Raw genomic sequence first — 18,917 nt, forward strand, 5'->3', positions numbered from 1 at the left:
CTCAAAGACAAGTATCTTTGACAGTGTATCTATAGATGTATTATGTAACAAATATTGTTTGTTTAATTTGTTGGCATTACTAAATTTGGCTCAATGCTTACACATATGTGTAAAAAGCAAATGTACGAGCTGTGATAACTGTGTCTGATAGAATGAAGAGTCGACTGATATATGAAATATTCCTTTATTGGGGGAGAAAATCAGACCATGTCATAACTGCTTTAAGTCACACAGAATAGATATCAGAGCCTTAAACAGGCTGACTTCTGCTAAATGGGTCAAACTGGGCAGAAAGTCTACAAACACATAACATCCTTATGGAATATGATGTAACACTATAGATCAACTTAGCTCAGAATATATAAAGCATATAAACAATTACAGCAATATGATGCAACAAACACAGCAGCTGCTGATCCAAAACACTCAAAGCTTCGTAGAACTGAAACAGACATTTATTTTTAGCTCCATTCTGCTGCTGATACAGACTTTAGGTTTCTGAACATTAAACTTGTTGCTGCCTTTCATAGTGTGTAACTTGAAGGCCCTGAGTACTTTCTCCCACACTGAAAACACTGGATGATCACATTATTTGAACATTACCTAATAAGACTGATTCAGGACAGACAGTGATGTTAAACTTTCCTAGCAGTCCTTCACAAACAGGGAACAGTCTGTCTATTCTCTCCATCTGTCAGCTGCTGCTGGCTCTTCCTCCTCCTCTCCCTCACACACTGCTGAGTTTGTCCTGGTGGATCATCAGGGCTGCAAAGCCTCACAGATGATGTGCAGCAGTGGGTCCCTCAGTCTGTCCTCACTCTGGACACTTGCAGTCGTCACACACGGAAATCAAATGTGTGAGAAGCTGCAGGATTCAAACACAAGTGTAACTTATAAACACATGTTCATACTTTTATTCCACAATCAGAGAGAAAGAAACAGAGAGAGAGTGCAGGACAGACAGACAGGTGACAGTCTCAGGTGTACACACTGCTACACAACAGCACCAGAGAAGCAGGATTTAGTGTTTGTGTTATTACGAGTGTAAACAAGAAGAGTTCCCAGATGGTCCAGTGGACACATGTGTGACTGCTGTGATTAAAGCATCTTTCTTTCAGCTTAACGAGTGAACCGTCAGCTCGTTCAAACACACGTTAAAGTCCGTTTGGCTCGACACCACCGAAAGCGTGCTGCTGCAGTCTGCTGGGGGGGCATCATCAGAAACAAGGATGCAAGGAGAGGAGACAAACTAGTGAGGAATGCTGGCTCTATAATTGGAGCTGCCACACGCACACACACACACACACACACACATGCACACATGCACACACACAGACTGTGTGAAGCTCGTCTACATTATATTTTCTGATCTATCATACAGCTTAAACTTATTCCTGGTTATATTCTGATCAGTGCTGAGCAGTTAAACATGATTAACTATCAATGAAATCATGTATGAATTATGATTCTGTGATTAACAATGAATACACTTAATGTCACTTCTCATTTTCAAAATCATGTCGTTTAGCTTTGAAATGTCTGCATTTGTGAATAAAACATTTTCTTAGTAACAACATTTGTTAAGATCCAACCATGCAAAATATGATTTTTGCCATTTTTCAAGTGGTCTTAAAGCTTTAATCAGGACTGTATCTGATATCACTTCAGTTTAATGTGAAAAAGCTGCATCAGTGTTTTGCTGGGATGTGTCTGCTCCTCTGGCTTTCCTGTTAGCAGTGAGTGCAACGATGTCACAGAGGTTTTAGTGCAGCATAAACTCCAGCAGATATTTTTGTCACTCTGGAGCACATTTCAGGAAAATAACAAGAAGTAAATGAAGGAAACCGACAGAAGCCGACAGGATAAGACGAGCGTCGTATCTGAGACAATAACCAGGGCCGGACCGTTTCTGACAGCTGCATCATTTTTATTGTGCAAAAACACGGCAGCAGAGGACGATTTGATTTTGTCTTGGGAATAAATCACTACTGGAAATCACAGGACTCAGATCAACACACGTCTGCTCTCCAGAACCAGGACGACGTGCTGAGATCACGGTGGGCGACAAATGTTCATGATAAGAGATTTTTTAGTTTTGTGATTATTGTTTAGTTGTAGCTTCATTTAAGATAGGAGAGCTCGTGAGTTGGAACCAGATGTGTAGAGGAATGCGGTGACATACATACTACATCCTGAGTTAACGGTCACCCCCCTCTCTAACTCTCCTTTTAAGGAAATGTTTAAGTTTCTATACATACCAAGCTATCTCCTATTTCAACAGACAAGCTAAAGGTTTCTCCTATTATGGAAACGTTTTTGTATACTGAACATACCACTCCCACTTCCTTGAAAGCTCACTTGGAGTATAAATAAAGAATGCGCTGAGAGCCCTGGGCGGTTTTTCTGTCACATCTGTTGTGCGCACTTTGACAGCAGAGCAGATCGGACTGACCGCCCATGCGCATGTAAAAATTAGATATCTGAGTGTGACTTCATTTGCCTTTCTAATAACTTTTCTCTTCACATTTTCTTGGTCCTTCGAGCCGGATAGGAAGCATCGGCCGCTGTGTCCTGCCGTCGTGGAAAGCTGCACTGAAATCTGTCCTCTAGGTAGGAGTGAAAAAGTCCAGGGACGCTAAAATTCGATTCCTGGCCAGTGTTTTATCAAGTGGTCCACGACGCTGGGATCCAGTGGCTGACTTTCAACATAGCCAGAGAATCTTGGGAAGGTAAAGGAAGTCACTCATTTACACTCGCGTAAAACGAACTTTGGTCTCACCCGCCGAAAGGGTGTAATTAGTCTAATCCACTGCACGGATTTGTAAAAGCGCTGGGGTGATCCACCGAACGGATTTGTAAAAGCGCTGGGGTGATCCACCGAACGGATTTGTAAAAGCGCTGGGGTGATCCACCGAACGGATTTGTAAAAGCGCTGGGGTGATCCACCGAACGGATTTTCAAAATAAACGCGTTGGACTGATCCGCCGAAAGGATTTTCAAAATAAAAGCTTTAGGACTGGCCTTCCGAAAAGGTCTGCGCGATTGTGTGAAATGTCTGTTTAAATGTTTGTGTTTTCTGTGTGTTGAGAGTGAATTGATTTAAACAGCACAAATACGTTGCTGAATCACTCTCATTGTTATTGTCATTTTATTTCCTGTCAGTAGCTGAAGTACTGGTGACAAAAGAGAACGGTTGAGTTCCGCCTCATAAAACTGACACCGCTCCACTAATTAGAGTGGAGTAGAAGGGCGTAGTCAGTAACCACTCTTTAAGTCTAATACCAGAGAAGGCTCTGCAGTTCTGTTTTAATGGGTAATCAGCCCACTAAGTTTACTGTTGACGAACAGTGGTTAGGAAAAAAGTGTCCAGGCGCCGGACAAATCAGTGTGCAAAGATGGAGAAATTCTAAAAAGACTAAATGAGAATGTAGCCCATCTGCATTAATACAACTTAAAGAAGCATTACTGAAAGAAATAGGAGAGACAAAATAAAGAAAGAAAGAAGGAAAACGCACGTAAGAATTAGAATATTTCCAAGCATGGAAGAGAGAGGCAGATAGACGATGTGAGAATAAACAAAAGAAACAAGAAAAGAAGAAAGAAAAGGCAGAGGTATTAGACCCCCCACCATATGCTCCACTCGCTGCTGCGAGGCCGACCCCCACTTTTGCTGCTGTGAAACCAGCCCCCACTTCCGCTGCTGCGACCCCCCTTAAACAATCCTGTGATCCGTTCAGACCTCAACCTGGTCCTTATGCAGAGGCACAAAACATGTTAGATAAAATAGCACTAGGTGAAAATCCACAAAAAAAAAAAAAAAAAAAAAAAAAAAGGAAAAGATCGCTACGGAGGAGATATGGGAGGTGATGTTGATCCACCTGGTCCTCCCGGCATTTTTCCCATGATAGCAGTACTAAACCCCAGATACGGCCATCCCGCAGGGGAAGGTGGAGAAGGTGGAGAGGTAACAGACAGGGACAGAGGAGGATTTAGAGGAAAGGGCCAGAGATATGTAGGACAGACAGACTTACGCGAAAGAAGTGAAGAAAGAGATAATACGTGCTGGAATTGTGGCAAGGAAGGGCATTTCGCCAGAGATTGCAGACATAAAACAGACAAACGGCAATATTCAAATGAATGACTAAATGAGAAAAAGCCAAATGAAAATGATAAAAGTGACGCAGAAGTATTTACTGTCTATCAATTAGTGTCTGAAGTAAAAGGCAAACCTACACTGACAGTATATGTTAATAGCAAACCAGTGCAGATGTTATGTGATACAGGAGTATGTAAAACCGTTTTGAACAGAAGACCACAGGAAGTACAATTCTCAGAAGATACTCTAATAGTAAAATCAGCATCAGGTCACACTACAGTGCAGTGACTAATAAAACCCTTATTAAGTGAAAACTAGAGATCAAAATAGTTTAAAGTAGTTTAAAAAGGTTGGAAACAGACCCCACCGAATAGATATAAATATAAGAAGTACAAAAATAAAATAAATAAAGACAAAATTATATTAGAACTTATTTTTACCGTATTGAAACTAATAATAGGAAGGATAACAACCTGTAAGCTGATATTAACAATGAAACATAGTTGGCATGACAATCATGCCCAGAATGTATAAAATCAATAAAAGGAAATAATTCACACGAAAACCTTTTAAATAAAATAGAGAGGTGCATAAGGTACATTAGGGCTGTGTCATTGTTCAGCCAAGGAAAGTGTGTGAAAAGGTAAATGTCTCCAGCTTGGGAAAGGGTGAAACTGCAGATCACCCGAAGCCCTTGATGGATACAAAATAAAATATAAAATATATAATAATAAATTGCTTGGTTCGTCACGCAACAGAGAGAATGAATGTGACTGAAGGTTGGATCTGAGATGAGACAAACAGAAGACCAGTCTAAAAAGTAGGCACAAACCTGTTCAGAGAAAAGCAAATTTGTACAGATTGGATGAATTCTAAATGATCTGTTTGCTGAGTAAGATGATCCTAACTATTAAATTGGCTCAGTAGTAGTATAGTGGTATACACTAATAAAATATTGTAGTATACTATTGTCATAATATAGAAAGACAAAGATGATAATATTAATAATGACATAATATTAATAATGAGAAGCAACCTAGTCAGTTATGATGTGAGGTGGATGATTGTTATGAAGTAATCTGCATCAAGCTTAAGGTTTGCTCAAACTCAGTATAATGACACATGAGATGAAGAAAATAAAGAAACTATCTAAACTAATTACGTGCATAGAGGCACTTAACCTGCTTAAACATCTGTCATTTATCCTGGATAAAATATTACTGAGATATAGAGCACACCTATAATAACAACTAATAAGCCAAACCCTGTAGACAACAGCTAAAGCTACAGGATTGAGAAGCTGAATTAAATACGTGGACACCGCTAAGTTGATGAGCATGTTACACATTTTCTTTTATTTTTATTTATTTGTTTTTTAGAGCAGAAGCTGCATTAAAAGCCAACACACGCAGCTGTCTGTGAGCTCAGTTTTTCCCTCACACTTCTGCTCTGTTTCAGTAGCAGCATTTTTCTTTTGTGTTCTGACTCATGTATGTTTCCTGTTTTGTTTGATTATTTTATTTTGTTGATTTGGAAGCGAATTTGTGACCATACTTGTGGATCACAGTGACACATAGTGATTAGGCATATGATTTACAAATGCCTAGTTTTAGAACTGTGAGCAATTCAAAGTTTAAAAATATATATATAAAAAAACCCTAACTTCAAAGTTTGAAATGTGTGAGATGGGTGAGATGGGTGGATTCTTTGAAAACCTAGAAATTATCTAAAAATGCATTAAGTGAAAATGTAATGTTGCATCTATAGAGAAGACAGAAGAAGCATTCAGTTATTTAAAAATAGGCATTACAGACAGATACAGTTTTAGCACTGCCTGACTATGATAAGCCTTTCTACTTACGTGTAGATAGAGGAGCAGGTTATATGAAAGCTGTGATAACACAGGTATTTGGAGAAAAATAACACCTGTTAACATTCCTGGTGAAATTTAGACTCGTGTAAATTAGACTCTGTAGCGTCAGGCCTGCCTGCATATGCAAGGCTATGCAGCCGCAGAAGAGGCAGTAAAAGAGTCGGCTGCACGTATGCAGCCATATGTGCATATGAATTGCACGTAGGCCAAAATATAAATATGTACACTGACAGCCAGTTTGTTTTTTCAGCAGTGCACCACTTTGCCAAAATTTGGCATAACAGAGGTATGGTCACCTCTACGGATAACCCCGTGCAACACGGCAGCTTATTCAAAATCTTATTGGAAGTGATTAGCTTGCCAAAACAATTGGCACTTTGTAAATGTGCAGCACATCAAAAAGACAATTTTATTGTCACAAAAGGAAATAATTTTGCAGATCAAACAGCAAAGCGGGCTGCACAACAAACGATAACGCTTCTAACATCCGAACATTGTACACAAATACCACTTGATGTACTAAAAACCGAACAAAAAGCTGCAACAATCACTGAACAGAACACGTGGCTGAAATGTGGAGCACAACTGAAAGATGACTTAATGGTCTGTGATGGAAAACCAATATTACCAGAGTCGTTACACAGGACAGCGGCTGTAGTGACACATGAAGTAATACATGTGTCAACAGGAGGGAAATATAGTATAGATAAATAATACTTTTACACTATAAATTTTGAAACTTCAGCGAAAAATTTGTAAGAACATGCCTATTCTGTCAAAAACACAACTCACAAGGAAACTTAAGACCTAAGAGAGGCCAGTTCTCCACACCATCCACATGGATTTTATTGAATTGAATGAATGTCAAGGATTAAAATATGCCTTAGTGTTCATAGATGTGTTTTCAAACTGACCAGAGATATATCCAGTGAAAGCAGAGGCAATCTTCATTGCAAAATGTTTATGTAATCATTTTATTCCAACATATGGTATCCCTTCTCTGATAAGATCAGACAATGGGACACATTTTGTCAATGATGTGATCAGTAAGGTCTCTGAAGCACTAGGATTCAGCATAAGGAATCACTGTGCTTATCATCTATGGAGTGCAGGGTTAGTAGAGAGAACTAACGGCACCATAAAACAGAGACTCAGAAAATGTCTGAAATAGATAAAAATGCAAAGAGTTTAGTTTATTTAAAAGGCAGTGTGTGTGAGAGGATTATGAAATTATTGTGTGAATGACGTTACATTTTAGATTAGAAGTTAGTAGAATTACAGAGGGTTTGTAGACTGTAAATACAAAATGAGTTTGATTAGCCTGTAGAAACACAAAAGAGAGTAACAGGAAGTGTGTGTGTGACAGGAACTTTGCATGCCCATATAAGGAGTGAGCACCCAGAGAGAAAAACAGAAGAGACAGACTCAAGCCAGATGAAGCAAATGGAGGCTTTAAGAAAAGAAATGAAAACGATATTAATGGTATGGTTTAGTGTGTCAATATAGGTCACAAATAAATAAAGGTGGACTTTTCTCAACCTAGAATTTTGAGCATAGCAGCAAAACCATAGATTAACATAATTGGGAGAAAACAAGCCAAAGTTTGGCTTAAAATTTTATAGCTTGACCTCCCACTTGTCCCGATCCTGAAAAGAAGCTCAAAGGACAGTCAATCTCCTGATGAAGACCAACAGAATATCGTGGAATTGAAGAATTAACAGCAGGCTGGTAAGAACAGTGTGACATGACTGTTTAAAGGCACTGAATGTGATATTTTGCCTGGCTGGGACTTAATCTAAAAGGAAGAAACAGAGAAGAAACAGATTGTGTTTGCTGGAGATTTAAGACAACAAAGGACACTTTGAGAAGGGTACAGGGGCCAGTGGGAAGGTGAAGCCCAGAGGAGTATAATTGGGTTGAAATTGAAGCCTGAACTTATGATGGTGTTTAGAGATGTCCACCAGATCACAATAAAGAGGTAAACAAAAATAGAAAACACACATATATAAAATGTTACATGTGAAATTATTTTTGGAGAGAATTAGAAGTAAGATAGTTTGAATCAGACCTCAGTGAAAAGATGCATGAATTGATGAAAGTGAACCAATAGATAAATCTGTTAGAAAGACAACTTTAGTAGAAAGAATGGCAAAACTAGTAGAAAATAGGGATATTGTTTTGAACTGCCGTGCGACGCTTCTCAAGTCTCTTGCAGATTAAAACCAGGCGATTGGGTCCTTATACGAGTACTCCAGAGAAAGAATTGGAACCCATCCCGGTGGGAAGGTCCATACCAAGTACTCCTAACGACGCCAACAGCTTGCAAAATCGCTGAGAGGCCCTCTTGGATCCACCAGAGCCATTGCAAAAATGGAAGTGAGTGACAGCACAACCTAAAGACACCACCACCCCGACTCTTTGGTGATCTACAAGTGAAGGGAGGGCTGATTGGGTATATCCCGCCTTCTACTTCTCGCCTGTAGTCTACTCACCAGAGTAAATCGGTGTGTCTGGTCATCATGAAGATTATTCTGCTTACCACCTTGGCCCTGCTGTTTACAGCATGGACCCTGATGCACTTAAAGGATCAAGAAGCCAACATGCATAGAAGGGCATGGACATATGACAACTCACACCTGGCTGAAGTGACACAGGACCACATCCATCCCTGGATGAACAACGCCTGGTATAGATACATATATAATCGCAAAGAAGACAAAGATTGTTATATATGCTCACACATGCCTGCTACAACACAGCATGCTACATTATATGGCAGACTTATGAACATGATTCAAGTGACATGCGCAGCAAGCTTTGCCAGTCTAGGTTATCAATATTTAGGAATTGTCCTAAACCACAGCGACCTCCTGACTATTGGACTATAGTTTTGGACTGTTTTTAAATGCATCGACCAGCATCAACAAAGAGCAAAATCAGGAAATTGATGCCATAAGAATAACTGTTATGCAACACAGAGTTGCCCTGGACATGATCTTGGCAGAAAAGCGCGGACTGTGTTTTGTTTAATATAACTTGTTGTACATATATTCCAGACAATGTGCATTCTGATAATATGACAAATGCTCTACAATTACTTAGAAACGTTCAACAGGCACAGGTAACCGATTGGGCAAATTCACAAAGTAATTGGTGGGATTGGTTTATGAGCGGCTCATGGAAAACATTGATGTTTAAGGTTTTAATGTTTATTGGCCTAATACTTATCATGTTTTGTATCTTTACTACATGCATTATCCCCTGTGTAAGAGGAATGGTATCAAGAATGATATCTCAATCTCTTGTTGCATATGTCACTGTGCCAGACGAGGAAGAAGGAGAAGACGATAAGTATGAAACTAATGTGATGAATGATTATGTTTGAATGATACACATTTTATGACGACCAGACTGAAAGCACTCACAATGTAGGGTCTGTGTCTGAAACACATTGATGTATTTGCTTAAAATCGCTACAAACAGGAGGGAATGATAAGAGATTTTTTAGTTTTGTGATTATTGTTTAGTTGTAGCTTCATTTAAGTTAGGAGAGCTTGTGAGTTGGAACCACCACAGGAAAGGAAAGTGGAACCAGATGTGTAGAGGAATGCGGTGACATACATACTACATCCTGAGTTAACGGTCACCCCCCTCTCTAACTCTCCTTTTAAGGAAATGTTTAAGTTTCTATACATACCAAGCTATCTCCTATTTCAACAGACAAGCTAAAGGTTTCTCCTATTATGGAAACGTTTTTGTATACTGAACATACCACTCCCACTTCCTTGAAAGCTCACTTGGAGTATAAATAAAGAATGCGCTGAGAGCCCTGGGCGGTTTTTCTGTCACATCTGTTGTGCGCACTTTGACAGCAGAGCAGATCGGACTGACCGCCCATGCGCATGTAAAAATTAGATATCTGAGTGTGACTTCATTTGCCTTTCTAATAACTTTTCTCTTCACAGTTCATCAGCAGAACGATGAGACAGAAACACAGAAGAGCCGTTTGGAAAGGCAGGAGGTACAGTGCTAACAGGCTGCAAGAAATATAAATACTGACTCACGTCTGTCTCTATCAGTACTTATCATTCAAAAGATACGACACACGTGTACAAAGAAGTGTCCAGGTTCATCCTGACCATCAACCTTTCTGACTGAAGGGCATTTCTGCCAGCAGGACTTCAGATATAAGCCGTGACGTGAGATATAAGACAATAACACTATCAGTCATGGTCTGGCATTCCCAGAGCACAAAGCTCAGCAGGACATAAACAGTGTGGAGTCATCAACATCATCAACAGAAGGAAAAGTCTGGAGAAGTCTTCCTGCAGGTCCTCACAGAGACGCCAGAGAGCTGCTCAGAGAGTTCAGAGTGAGCTGAAGGATGAAGGTCAGACCATAACATTCCTCCAAAAGGGCCTTCATGGACCTGCAGCCGAGAAACCGATGCAAAGTGTTTATGCAGGTGAGAGAAGTTCACCTGAGGGCTCTTATTCAGCGTGCATGCCGAGCGCTGAGAGACGGAGGTTGTGCTGCAGGCAGACGTTTGGACGGCGACTCAGACTTCTCTTCTAGACGTCGTCAAATATTTGTCTACGAGATGACGACGAGACAGGTACCGTCCTCCCGAGTGCACAAAAACACACAAATGAACACAGCAGCACACAAATCCACACGTCTGTGGACACGTCAGGACAATCTATAATCTTCCAACACAAAAACATACACTGAAGTAAACACACAGAGCAGTAGCAGATTTTTTTTTAATGTGTTTTATTTATTTTCATTTGCTGCTAACTGCCTTGTTTTCATTTGTAGTTTTTGTAGTAGGAAGAACTACAAAATCTACAAATAAAAAAAGTGCAGTTAACAAATGTAGTGCTCTCCACTATGTGAACCCCTCAGCTGAATTTTTAGGTTTTTCAGTTCAAGCCAATGAAATGAAATCCAAAAATTCAACCCCAACAATCAAATGATCCCCTATGAGCAAGCACTCTGGCAACGGTGGAGAGGAAAAACTCCCTTTTAACAGGAAGAAACCTCTGGCAGAACCAGGCTCAGGGAGGGGCGGTCTTCTGCCATGACTGGTTGGGAGGTGAGGGGCAAAATAAAATCAAACATAAAGGAGAGCACAGCGTATTTATGACAGGTCGGTGGACTGTGGCTCGAGTTCAAAAGATGCTCGAATCCCGCCTGAGGTGGTATGGACACGTGATTCGAAGCGATGAGAACTCAGCAAAAACGACTATTAAGGATCGACCCAGACGGACGCCGGCCTCGAGGCAGACCGAAAAAACGGTGGATGGACAAAATCAAGGAAGACATTAAGACCATCAACGCGTCACCTGAGGACGCCTTGGACAGAACCAAACGGAGAACCCTTTGCTGAGGAGCGGACCCTGCACCAGCGGGAACAACGCCAGGATGAAGGTGGACTGTGGCTGGAAAAGATCATTACTGTTTTTAAAGGGTAACTGGTCCACATCCACAATTACAGTAGAGCTGTAATTGTGGATGTGGACCACAATCCACAATTGTCGATGGGACGTGTGCATGCAAGCACACGCAAGCGATCCCCGCTCTGTGGGGTCATGATAATAATCATGACCCCACAGAGCGTCATGATAATAATCATGAGCCCACAGAGCGTCATGATAATAATCATGACCCCACAGAGCGGGGATCGCCTTCAGATTTTTGGCTGAAGGCGATCCCTTCAGCCAAAAATCTTAGAGGTGACCCAGAAAGCAGCTGCTGACTACGAAAGGTTGTCAGCCTCCTCAGGTCTAGGAGGTTCTCTTTCTGTTGTCCGTTGTACATGTACCGCTTGGCCCTGAAGATTTTCCAAAGTTTTTCTGAGTTCTGCGTTCTCTTGCCTCAATTGTGTGTTTCTTTGCTTGAGTTCTGTGTTTCTTTGCTTGAGTTCTGTGTCTTCTTCCCGGAGTTGTGTGTTTTCTTGCCAGAGTTTTGTGTGTTCTTCACTGAGTTGTATATTATCTTGCCAGAGTTGTGTGTTTACTTGCCGGTATTGTGTGTTTACTTGCCAGAGTCCTGCGCTGTGTTGCCTGCATTGTGTGAATCGTTGATTTAATTCTGTGACAGCTCTGTCTTCTCTTCTGAGTTGTGTGTTCGCTTGTCTGAGTTGTCTGTTCTGTTGCCTGAGTTCTTCGTTCTGTTCCCTGAATTGTGTGTTCTGTTGCCCGAGTTCTGCGTTATCTTCAATGACGTCTGTGATTTGTCTCTTAACTCTACATAGAGCTTCAACTGCCGTATACTGCAGCAAGTCTGACTGATCTCTGCTTCCAGATGGATTATTCGACGTTCCCTGTGACATTTCTTTGGAGGTTTGAAGCTCAAAAAAGTTAAATCTCTGAATGATTTCAATGCAAAGGTCAGCTTTGTCTAAAACAACTGGCTCCTTCTGATGTAAACTGTTAAAGGACCTCCTCTATTTAAGGACTTGGTGGGTGTGGCAGAGAATGTGATGTCGCCGTGACGTCACAATGATCCTTTGAGAAGATCAAAGGATCAAAGGAGCGCTGTGGATCATTCTGCGCATGCTCAGATCAATGAACGGGAGAATTATTAAGTGTGCCAATGTATTGGCACACTTATTACTATTCGACAGATTTATTATTCTTATTATTATGACTCTTGGTAGAGATTCGTCGCACGGTTTTCCCAAAATTCCCAAAAAAAGACCCCATTTTCCCCATTCATTTCGATGGGGAAGGGCCCGAAAAAAGGCGCCAACACAGGCCACTTTGAAGGCCTACCGCTCGGCCATACTTTGTTGTAGAAACGTCATTTAAACTTTAAACGGGTCACAAGATTTTGGACTTTTATTGCCCAAATCCTCGTTGCGATATCTTTTACTGTTGGTTCACAAGAGCAGTTTAAGTTTTAGGAAAATTAAGATTTTCACGGAATGTTCGCGCCACTGTCAACTGCCATAAAACTAGAGTGTGGACAATAATTTAAAAAATTTGTTTTTCTCGTCCTGTCCCACCCAAACCGTTTGCCCTACATCTATAATTTATACATCAAAACGTAGCTATCGTTGTCTTCTTTCATCCAGTGTCTTCCTCATTGAGATCAGATTTACGGTTTTCTCACAAATGCCATCAAACAAATGCCATTCAAAAACTGCTCTCAATTTTCAGCTCAAATTTAACATCGAAGGGTGTCTTTACACTGTTACCACGTCAGTATAATACACTCTACAGGCATTTTAATATGTTGTAGTCTGGAAGTTTTCTCTTGGGAAGCATTTGTTTCAGAGCTTAATTCCTGTTTGCCCATCTCTGTGTCTGACCCTAACTGCAGTGTGTGTGTGTCCCATCCCCTCCTGCCACACACAGGAGTTACTATAGCAACCGGCCCTAACAGCTGAGTACAGGAACAGCTGATGACTCTCTGCTTAAAACTCAACAGTTTTTTGCTCCAAACACATACATCCTGATGTCTTCGGACATCTAATCCGGCAGTAGCATAGGCACACTTAAAATTTCTTCAGAAATTTTCGCTATCTAGTTTGTAAATACTTTGCTATCTAACAAAGGTGCTTTTAGCAACAGCTGGTGGTGATCAGTGGCGGAGCGGGGGGGGTGGCTTACTGGGCTTAAGCCCGGGTTGTTTTGTCAGAAGCCCGGGGTCTTTTGGAGTGTAATTTTTTCATAGTTAGATGCCTGGCTGACAACTGTATAAAGCAAAAAACTACACACAATATTCGAAGCACATAGTGCACACTGTGGGAATTTACGACTGTGCGTAAATCCCCCCTAATATTGGTATGACCCGAGCTCAGACACTAAGCGGGGGGGCAGCTGCTGCCTACGAGTGCGCTGTTGGAGAAACGGAGCCAGGCAGACAGAGGAGAGCTGAAGTTTGACCAGGTACCAAAGCAAATCATTCGTACTGTACAAATAATGTAAATATGACGGTGTATCACGAAAGATTGATATCAAACTGATCACTTGACCCATATTACGTTACTTGCTCTTCTTTTTTTTTTTTTTTTTTTTTTTTTTTGTGTCCCGTTTGGATCTTTAGCCATCAGAATTGTTGTCTTAAGGCCAAGAAAGATGCCAAGCGGATTTATTTTACCAAGTGGATCATCATGGCCTTGTCATATTGGTCCATTTGATTGACCTTTATTATAATTATGTATTTATTTTATTTTCGGTTGCTACAAACGGGACAGACGTGACTGGGGGATAGGACAGGGAGAAAGAATGAAAGAAAGAGAGGGAGAGAAAGAAAACCAAAGGGGAGAAGAGACGGTGAGAAGGGGGGGAAGAAAGGAAAAAACAAACAAACAAAACGCCTGGATCACCTGTATGGAGAAAAAAAACAGAAGAGAAAGCAAACAACAAAGAGCAACATAATAAAAACAGCACCATCACAATAAACTAGCTAGCAGTAGATAACAGTAGATACTAAATAATAAACGATATTGTGCAGCACGCAAGATAGACAGCGCACAATGTGCTTTGAGGCAGCAGCCAAGAAAGGTGTAGTCCGCGTCTGTGAACACCCGTGTGTACACCTGTGTGCATACCTGTGTGGATCAGCATGCTTGTATTCCAAAGGTTTCTCCATGTAACGATCTGCTACGGAGTGTGGGGAGCCATAGCCCCGTCCACCAGGGTATGAAGCAGGTATGGAGGAGATCCAGGCCCCAGATATCCAGAGGCCCCAGAGTACAAGGACCCGAGGAGGACCACCAAAGGGGGGGGGAACCGTGCCACCCTCCTGGGAAGAGCTTGCTCTTCAAGTGAATCAACAAATGGTGAAATGAAAAGCCGAACAACAACAATGCTGTTTCTTTAGAGAGTCTTAGCTTACATGTGTGTTTATTTCATATTTTCAGTTGTTTCCCTCCACGGCTAAATAAATCGGTTTCAGTAATGCACTGATATACAAGAATGGACATAAGGGGCTTCTTTCAAAGAAAAAACTCTGGTAGATGTTATTTTATATATTATGCTTTGTATGTTGTTCAGTATATTTCTATGCAAAACAAGAGGAACTTCAATACACAGCAGTATATTCACAGTTTAAACCAGATATTTACACTTTATGGAAAACACAAGAACATTTTCTTTTACTGTACAACATCAATTTAGAGTAAACTTGTTTTGTTTTGGATAAATAAATATTGAAATATCTTTTGAATTAGTTAAATGTCAGAATAAAGAGAGACAGAGCTTCTATTTTTATCACTTTCATCAAATGTAGGAGCACATGTACACTAAGTTTATTGTTAATTAATAAGAAATAAGAAACTCCAGACGTGTCATGATCCTGGGCCATATTGGCCCAGCATTCTTAGTTTTCTTGTATTTTTGTATTTTGCTCCTTATTTATGCCGTGGTTCCTAGGTTCTGTTAAGATGTTCCTTATTTGGTTACCTCTTGTGTGCTCCTGTGTATCTGTGAGCCCTCGTCTCTCCTTGTGTTTTATTCCATGTTTTCCCCAGCCCGTTATGTCTGTGTTCTCCCCGTGCTCTCTCTCCTCCTGTCTGAACCTCTGTGTACTTCCTGTTTTACTTTGACAGTCTCTCGTCAGTATGTGTCATGTTGTGTTCACTCCTGCCCTGTCTCGTTATGATTATCTGTGTCAGCTGTGTTCCCCGTGTGCTCCCACTTCCCTCGTTAACCCTCTGTGTATTTATGTGCATGTCTCCCTCAGTTCAGTGTCGCGTCGTCAATGTCTCCTCCCCGAACCTGCGTGTCTTTCTGTGTTCCCTCGGTCTTCTGTTAGTATTCCCAGTTTAGTTCTGTTTCGTTTTAAAGGCCTGCAATAAAGCAGTGATTTTGAGTTCAGTTCCTGTCTCCGTGAGTTTTGCGTTTGGGTCCTCATCTGCCTCCACACAGCCAGTTCATGACAAGACGATTCCATTCTGAGCTGAAGAAGCTTCTGATAGGTTAGTAGAGTCCATGTGAGTAAATTGGTGGCACACCTGTGGATGCATATAAGGTAAAACACAGAGCCTGTTTCTTTGAAATGGGAAAATCAAGAGATGTCAACCAAAACACCAGAAAAAGAATTGTGGAGCTCCATAAGTGTGGCTCAATTTTGAATACAATTTGGTGCCATTTACAATTAAGAAATACAGACAATTTCTCTCTTTACTCTTAAAGTTAACAAATGTGTTTTTTATATTTATCAATCTAAAAAAAATAAACATTTAGTCTGATTTGATGTTACAATTAAAAAAAGTGTTTTATCTGAAGAGTTTGTAAATATCTGGTTTCAACTGTATATTTGATGATTGTCAGCACAAAGAGGGAGAGAGAGGAACAGAGAGAGAGGGAGAATGAGGACAGAACAGAGATGAACAAGAGCAGGTGAGACACATGTTAGTCAAATGGTTGTTTACCAAAAGTATCACCGTATCATAGGTCCTCATGTATCTGTACCTAGTGTTTCTTTTAAGGTTTGTTATTTTTCAAATTCTACATTTATTAAGTTTTGCAGCTTGTTTGCACAACAAGGATAAATAATAGTGTGTGTGTGTGCGCGTGTGTGTGTGTGTGTGCGTGTGGCAGCTCCAATTATAGAGCCAGCATTCCTCACTAGTTTGTCTCCTCTCCTTGCATCCTTGTTCCTGATGATGCCCCCCAACAGACTGCAGCAGCACGCTTGCCGCAGCAGACTGAGTGCTGCAGATGTCAAGTGACATTTCTTAAAGAGAGGCTCTGGCCCTTTTGAATTCTACTCTCTACCTGACAGTCCTGAATGTCTGACCATCAGTTTGTGCCCTGAAGTTCAAAAGCACTCCAGTTATACAGCAGCACCATGATCAGCAGCAAGTCGACTTCTCAATGAGTCCAAAAACAGATGAAGTGTTTGGAGTGGCCGAGTCAAAGTCTGGACTGAAATCAGACTGAGGTGCGTCAGCGTGACCTTAAAAATGTGTCTGAATTCCAACAATCTTCCAAATAAGAGTGGACCAAGATTCCTCCACAGTGATGTGAAAGACTCACTGAAGGACCACAAACACGTGACTGCAGTTCCTGCTGCAGAGGGTGGCATAACCAGTGATTAGGTTTAGGGGGCAGTTACTTTTGCACACAGGGCAGGTTTGGAGAGTGTTTTTCCCTTTATAAATGAAACCATCATTTCAACAATACTTTTTGTATTATCTTTATTATCTTTGTCTAGAATGGAAACAAGTTTTATCATGTAAAACATGTATCAAACAGACCTTCTTCTCAGCACTACACACCCACTCTCCTGTTGGCATATGTCTGCTGTTTCCTCTTCACCAGTGGATCAATGGATTCATGTAAATGTTGAAATGTGAATGACGGCCATGAGAATAATCTAAATGTACATCCACCACATGGTCAAATATTACTGAACTGGTGGTCCAAACCTCCACAGGATGCCTTTAAGCAGTCGGGATCTGTCTGTGGAACAGTTTCAAGGTTCATTTGTTTGGATCACCTGGAGAGTTTCCCTCCTGCAGGGTTTTCCTCTCTATCAGCAGTGCTTCCATCTGTGCAGCCCGTCCAGTTTTCCCACCAGAGGAGGCGACATTTCAGGGGTGGTTAATCATTTTTGATCTATTCGCACTGCAGCACAGACTCTACTCTCACCTTTCCATGTTTTAGACATGCTGTGCTGGATTCCCTGCTTCTTTCTGGGCTTTTTATTTTGGGGCTCAGCTCATGGGGTTCCCCAGACAAACGCCCGCCCCGACGTCACAGACCAGGAGCTGTTCTGGGGTTCTGACCAGTACGACTTTGCTATAGTGCTTCCTGCTGCTGGGTTGGAGTGTTTCTGGCACTTTGCTCACCGTGGAGAGAGATTTTACTTGAACTTCATGGTAAGAAGAAAACACTGTGTCAAGCTAAGTGAAGCCACCTGACATGTAGTCTGTTTTCCCACAAATCTGCAATGCACACTCACTCACCTGGAAAAAAGAAATATGTATGCAAAAATGCTCTTCATCGGTTACAGCTCAGCATTTAACAGCATCATCCCCTCAAAACTTGCCTGGGAGCTTGTTGACCTTGGGCTGGGAACATGTATCTGCAGATGGATTCTCTGCTTCCTCACAAACAGGCCCCAGGTGGTGAGAGTTGATAAGCAAACTTCCTCATCACTCATTTGAAACACAGGAACGCCACAGGGATGTGTGCTTAGCCCCCTCCTATGTTCCCTGTTCACACACCCCACACTTCACAGGATGCACACAGAAGCTGTCCTACAGTTTCTCAAGTAATCTCTGCACTGTGCATTTCATTTTTAGTATTATAAAAATGAAAATAAAAACTCTACTGTACTAACTGCCACCTTACTTCCTCTGTTTCATTAGTTAGATTTGTTCCAGCCGTGTTTCCACCTGTTTCTCATCCTCTCATTATCCTGTCTATTTAAGCCCTCAGTTTGTCTCTGCTCATGCTCACGTCATCGTCAATGCCTCGTGCGTGCGCCCTGTAGATGTTATTAGTCTCATCATTGAGACTCAACTCTTCAGTCGGTTTCAGCACCGTTCTCTGAAGGTCCCACCACAGCTTCTCAGTCAGGCTGAGGTCTGGACTGACTGGAGCATTGCACCACATTTCTTTTTCAGCCTTTCTTTTGGAGATTTGGCACTCTTCTTGGTATCATTGTCCTGTGGCTGATGGCCTCACATCTGACTCTAGAATACATTTGTATACAGAGGAGTTCATGGTTTACTGAGTCACTGCACGGAGCCCAGATCATCATCCGTCCACCACGGTGCTGACAGCTGGTCTGACGTGTTTCGTTTCGTCCAAACGTGCTGTGGTGCTTTATGGACAAACATTCAATTCAATTCAAAAGTTATTTTCCATAGCACATTTAAAAACAACAGATGACATGAACGCGACGCCCGTCACGCTCGTGTCCGCTCTGCTCCTCTCGTGAAGAGAAAAGCAGAACTAATATTATTGTGAAACGAGGCCGATTCTA

The 18,917-nt window shown here is 41.4% G+C and overlaps 1 long non-coding RNA gene across 1 annotated transcript; it reads left to right on the top strand.

Annotated features, from left to right (window-relative positions):
- The first annotated feature begins 15,234 nt into the window (after positions 1 to 15,234).
- On the top strand, positions 15,235 to 18,639 carry LOC146370072 (uncharacterized). Its single transcript, XR_014797397.1, has 3 exons — positions 15,235 to 15,897; positions 16,253 to 16,321; positions 16,602 to 18,639. It is a non-coding gene; the product is annotated as an uncharacterized LOC146370072 (long non-coding RNA).
- Positions 18,640 to 18,917: the final 278 nt, after the last annotated feature.

The sequence above is a fragment of the Perissodus microlepis genome, chromosome 17 (assembly GCF_051167445.1).
Source record: "Perissodus microlepis isolate ML-2025 ecotype Zambia chromosome 17, ASM5116744v1, whole genome shotgun sequence".
Taxonomy (NCBI): Eukaryota; Metazoa; Chordata; class Actinopteri; order Cichliformes; family Cichlidae; genus Perissodus; species Perissodus microlepis.